Consider the following 6,239-nt stretch of genomic DNA (forward strand, 5'->3'; position numbering starts at 1 on the left):
CTTTTTTTTTAACATCATCAAAAGTCTTCCTCTTCTTAATTATGGCCCCAGAAAAGTCTTGAAAAAATATTATTACTGAACCTTTATATACCAGAGCCTGTGGATCTCTTCCCTGTCTTCTGGATGTTTCTATTATTAACTTATTTTCTTTATAGTGCTGAAGTCGGACTAGGACTGGGTGGGAGCACTGACCCAGCCCGGACCTGCACATCGGAATCAGGTGGGCCTGCTCCACACTCACCCGGCCCTACTCAATCTCCAGCCTCAGCAACTCCTGGAGCCACTTCTCCAGGAACTTTGCCAGATTCTTGCTTTCCTCACGCTACAGAAGACCCACTACACGTAAATTCTTTTCTCCGACTTCGATTTTTCAGCATGGCAGTAATCGGATCCAGCACTGCTTCAATTTTTTCATGGGGTTTCGCTGCTCCACCAAGCTCAGGGGTGCCACCACAGGAGATGAAGCAGCGGCTGCTGGTGTACCTGACACAGTAGGGGAATGCCCTGCCTGCTGTGCTCTTCTTGCTCCCTTCCCCTTGTTTGCCTTCATCTCGTCTCCAAAGCCTCCAAATTCAAATTAAAAAGGTTCGAGGTGTTCTGCGTCCTTTACGCTGTCAATTTTTCTTAGGAATGGCTTGTGGTGGGGTAGAAGTCCACCTTGCCTAGGATATGGCACAGAGCACAACACAGCAGACTTCTCAGACTGCCTCCATTTTGAATCTCCACTGCTGTGGTTTTAAAGTAAAACCTGTTCTCCATAATACCTCTCCCTAGATGAATCATGTTGTTTGCATACTTCTAACATTACCTTATGATTTTAATAAATGTTGCTGTGTGCTTTCACAGATTCTCCAAATGCATTCCGCCTTAATACATTCCTTCTCGCTTAATCTTGGCTTCAATTATGAATCACCTACACTTATTGTTGCTTCAATAATTTCTTTATTTCCTCCCACTGGTAGAGTCTGTCTGCTTTATGCTTCTAAGTTGTTCCTTTATCACTTCAGTTCTGGTTTTGCAATAGCACCAGTGCTGTAATATTAGTTTTAAGTCACTTTTATGGCATTGATTTCCGTTATGGCTGCTATGCCTCATGGCATCTGCCCACTACGGCGGAGATGCTACCTCTGAGCTTTAAATACATCTTTGTTACTTGTAACCCTTACAGCCTCTAAATGTGTTTTTTTTTAAAAGATTTTCCTTTGTCAACCAAGGATATTAATTTTAGTCAAAAAGCCTTCACCATCCTCCACCACTATTGCCACTGCCCTCCATTGAATGACCTCATGACCCAGCCGCTACAGTCCTCTGCAGTGAAAAATTCTACAGTTTCATTACCCTCTGAGAGAAGTTTTTCATCTCTGTCTTAAATGGGTGACCTCTTATTCTGAGGATATGCCCTCTAGTCCTAGACTCTTCCACAAGGGGAAACAAAGTTTCAGTATACAGGGTATACCCTGTCAAGTACCCAAGGAATCTTGTATGTTTCAACAAGGTCACCTCTCATTCTAATTTCCATGAGTATAGGTCCAACCTACTCAACCTATCCTCATAAAACTGTTCCTCCATACCCAGGATCAACCTAGTGAACCTTCTCTGGACTGCCTCCAATGCCAGTATTTCTTTCCTTAGAATAAGGGGACCAAAACTGTTCACAGTATTCTAGAAGTGGCTTGACTAATACCATCAGACTGTTTCCTGCCTCTCAGCAAATTTTGCATCCAACATGCTACTTTGCCTTGTTACTCCATGGGTTTTCAATTTCTTGGCCAGTCTGTCATGAGGGACCTTATCAAAAGCCTTGCTGAAGTCCAATACAACATCACCCGCATCAACAGTCCTGGTTACCTCCTCCAAAGATTTGATCTAATTTGTTTAACACAAGCTTCCCTTCACAAATCCATGCTAAGTCTTATAATCTTTAACTATCTCCAAGTACAGATATATTCTGTACTTCAGAATTCTTTCTAATAACTTCCCCACCACCAAGGTTAAACTGACTGGTGTATAATTTCCTCACTTATATCCTCTCTTTTTTTCAAAACAAAATAACAGTTCTCCAATCCTCTGGCAATTCACCTGTGGCTAGAGAGGATGTGAAAATTACAACCTGGAGCCTTGATATCTCCTCAGCAAAATATTTATCATCAGATTTTCAACATTAAGCCTATCAGAGTCATTACCTTTAGACCCAGTGATTTTCAACCGCATTTTTTGGCTACCGCTCCCTTGGGTGCTCTTCTCAGGTTCCAGGGCCCCCCTTTCAAACAGGGATATCGAACAGATAGACAGAAAATCATCTATTATTGAACACCAAGAAAACTTGAATATGCTGACATACTGGACAAAACTTAAAGAAAGACTGTATGAAATTAAACATTTATCAGACCTAATGCGATCCTTGAGCTTGGGGCTTTTCTGCAAGTTTCATGATATCGGGCTCCAAGTTAGGTTTGGCTTGAGTATTTCATCGGTTCAATCACCAGGGCCCTCATAAATCCTTGGGGCTCCCCTTCTCACAGTTTTCAGTCTGTGGCCCTGTTTAAATGTGACAGGGCCCCTAAGGGGGCCATATGGCCCTGTTGAGAATGGCTGCCTTAGACAATAATGAGTTTCAATGTGCTTGATCTCGGTTTGATAGTGTCTGAAATTATTGTTGACCTTATAAGATACCCTCATATGAATGGGGTATGATGCTCAACTCATCAACCACTAGTTCTGATATGCCATAGTGAGAAACTGTAATGACCTCCTCAGGAGACAGACACGAGCTGCAACTGATAGGGTTTCCTTTGTTGTTCAGTACTACCCGGGAGTTGAAAAACTACACAATATTCTTTGCAATATGCAACTTATTACACATGAGGATGAGCACCTCACCAGGAACTTCCCCACACCTTCACTTCTCGCCTTTAAACAACCACCAAACCTCAAAAAGATCCTTGTTCGCAGCAAGCTGCAAGACGTGTCAGAGTGTCGACACGGATACCACCACTACACGTGGGGACACAACCCACCATGTACGAAGCAGGTACACATATGATTCGGTCAATGTTGTCTATCTCATACGCTGCAGGCAAGGATGCCCTGAGACATGGCACATTGGCAATACTGAGCAGAGGCTGCGGCACCAGATGAATGGGCACCACACAACAATCAGCAACCAGGAGTGTTCCCTCTCAGTCGGGGAACACTTCAGCAGTTCGGGACATTCAACCGTGGATCTTCAGGTGACCATCTTCAAAGGTGGACTTCGGGACAGGCAACAACACAAAGTGGCCGAGCAGAGGCCGATAGCCAAGTTCAGTACCTATTGGAATGGCCTCAACCCGGGACCTTGGGTTCATGTCGCAACACAGGTGACCCCACTGCACTAAACATTCTCACGTAGACAAACACACACGCACACACACACACAAATCCTATCCCATACACAAGCTCTCTCTCATACACTCACACATACCCCCCCACCTCACCCACACACACACCCTCTCGCAGACTGATACACATTACACTCATACACATACACACACCCTCTCACAGACACTCACACCCCCATACACACACTCACATGCAGACATTCACTCAGTCTCCCCTGGACACATACATATATAAGTTTGTGGGATGAATTTGTGCTTGCAGAATTACATCTTATCTTGCTCAAAACCTGCATAAATCCATGTAAAATTCTGTAAATCACACTTTAGAAATAGAATCAGTCTGACCTAACAATGGGACACAGACACACTATAACTTCACACCTTCAATGCATTATCTGAGCTGAGATGGCACCTATCGTTAAAAGCTATCTTGAGAATGTAACTTTAAAAAAGTTCTGGGATTTACACAATAAGGATCCAAAACATGATCACTCTAAAAGATGAAAGACTCAAGCTAAATTTGTTTAATATTTAAATGACACTGCTATCCTGTTGCTATAAATTCTGTGTTGTATGATTTTGCTCCACAACCACCTAACCAACAGCGGCCTAACCAATGTCCTGTACAGCCTCAACAAGACCTCCCAACTCCTGTACTAAATACTCTGACCAATAAAGGAAAGCATAACAAACGCCTTCTTCACTCTCACGATCTACCTGTGACTCCACTTTCAAGGAGCTATGAACCTGCACTCCAAGATCTCTTTGTTCAGCAACACTCCATAAGACCTTACCATTAAGTGTATAAGTCCTGCTAAGATTTGCTTTCCCGAAATGCAGCACCTCACATTTATCTGAATTAAATTCCATCTGCCACTTCTCAGCCCATTGGCCCATCTGATCAAGATCCTGTTGTAATCTGACTGTCATTACACCTCCAATTTTGGTGTCATCTGCAAACTTACTAACTATACCTCTTATGCTCGCATCCAAATCATTTATATAAATGACAAAAAGTAGAAGACCCAGCACCGATCCTTGTGGCACTCCACTGGTCACAGGCCTCCAGTCTGAAAAACAACCCTCTGCCACCACCCTCTGTCTTCTGCCTTTGAGACAGTTCTGTATCTAAATGGCTAGTTCTCCCTGTATTCCATGAGATCTACCCTTACTAACCAGTCTCCCATGGGGAACCTTGTCAAATGCTTTAATGAAGTCCATGTAGATCACATCTACTGCTCTGCCTTCATCAATCCTCTTTGTTACTTCTTCAAAAAACTCAATCAAGTTTGTGAGACACGATTTCCAAACACAAAGCCATGTTGACTATCCCTAATCAGTCCTTGACTTTCCAAATACATGTACATCCTGTCCCTCAGGATTCCCTCCAACAACTTGCCCACCACCGACATCAGGCTCACTGGTCTATAGTTGGCTGGCTTGTTCTTAGCACCCTTCTAATCAGTGGCACCACGTTAGCCAACCTCCAGTCTTCCGGCACCTCATCTGTGACTATTGATGATACAAATATCTCAGTAAGAGTCCCAGCATCACTTCCCTAGCTTCCCACAGAGTTCTAGGGTACACCTGATCAGGTCCTGGGGATGTATCCACCTTTATGCGTTTCAAGACATCCAGCACTTCCTCCTCTATAATATGGACATTTTTCAAGTGGGTAGTACAGTGGTTAGCACTGCTGCCTCACAGCGCCAGAGACCCAGACTCAATTCCCGCCTCAGGCAACTCTCTGTGTGGAGTTTGCACATTCTCCCCGTGTCTGGGTGGGTTTCCTCTGAGTGCTCCGGTTTCCTCCCACAATCCAAAAAAAATGTGCAGGTTAGGTGAATTGGCCATGCTAAATTGCCTGTAGTGTTAGGTGAAGGGGTAAATATAAGGGAATGGGTCTGGGTGGGTCGGTGTGGACTTGTTGGGCCGAAGGGCCTGTTTCCACACTGTAAGTAATCTAATCTAATCTAAAAATGGTGTCACTATCTATTTCCCTACATTCTATATCTTCCATATCCTTTTCCACAGTAAATACTGATGCAAAATACTCATCTGACCCATCTCCTGCGGCCCCACACAAAGGCTGCCTTGCTGATCTTTGAGGGACCCTATTCTCTCCCTACTTACTAATGTAATTGTAAAAAGACTTTGGATTAACCCTAATTCTTTTTGCCAAAACTATCTTATGTCCCCTTTTTGCCCTCTTGATTTCCCTCTTAAGTATACTCCAACTTCCTTTGTACTCTTCTAAGGATTCACTCGATCTATCCTGTCTATTACTGACATATGCTTCCTTCTTTTTCTTAACCAAACCCTAAATTGTAGTCATCCAGCATTCCCTATACCTACCAGCCTTTCCTTTCACCCTAACAGAAATATACTTTCTCTGGATTCTCATTATCTCATTTCTGAAAGCTTTCCATTTTCAGCAATCCCTTTACCTGTGAACATCTGCCCCCAATCAGCTTTTGAACGTTCTTGCCTAATACTGTCAAAATTGGCCTTTCTCCAATTTAGAACTTCAATTTTTAGATCCAGTATATCCTTTCCCATTACTATTTTAAATTTAATAGAATTATGGTCGCTGGCCCCAAAGCGCTCCCCCACTGACACCTCAGTCACCTGCCCTGCCTTATTTCCCAGGAGTAGGTCAGGTTTTGCACCTAGTAGGTACATCCACATACTGAATCAGAAAATTGTCTTGTACACACTTAAGAAATTCCTCTCCATCTAAACCTTTAACACTATGGCAGTCCCAATCGATGTTTGGAAAGTTAAAATCCCCTACCATAACTACCCTATTATTCTTACAGATAGCTGAGATCCCCTTACAAGTTTGTTTCTCAATTTCCC

The sequence above is a fragment of the Chiloscyllium plagiosum genome, chromosome 31 (assembly GCF_004010195.1).
Source record: "Chiloscyllium plagiosum isolate BGI_BamShark_2017 chromosome 31, ASM401019v2, whole genome shotgun sequence".
In the NCBI taxonomy this organism is placed as follows: Eukaryota; Metazoa; Chordata; class Chondrichthyes; order Orectolobiformes; family Hemiscylliidae; genus Chiloscyllium; species Chiloscyllium plagiosum.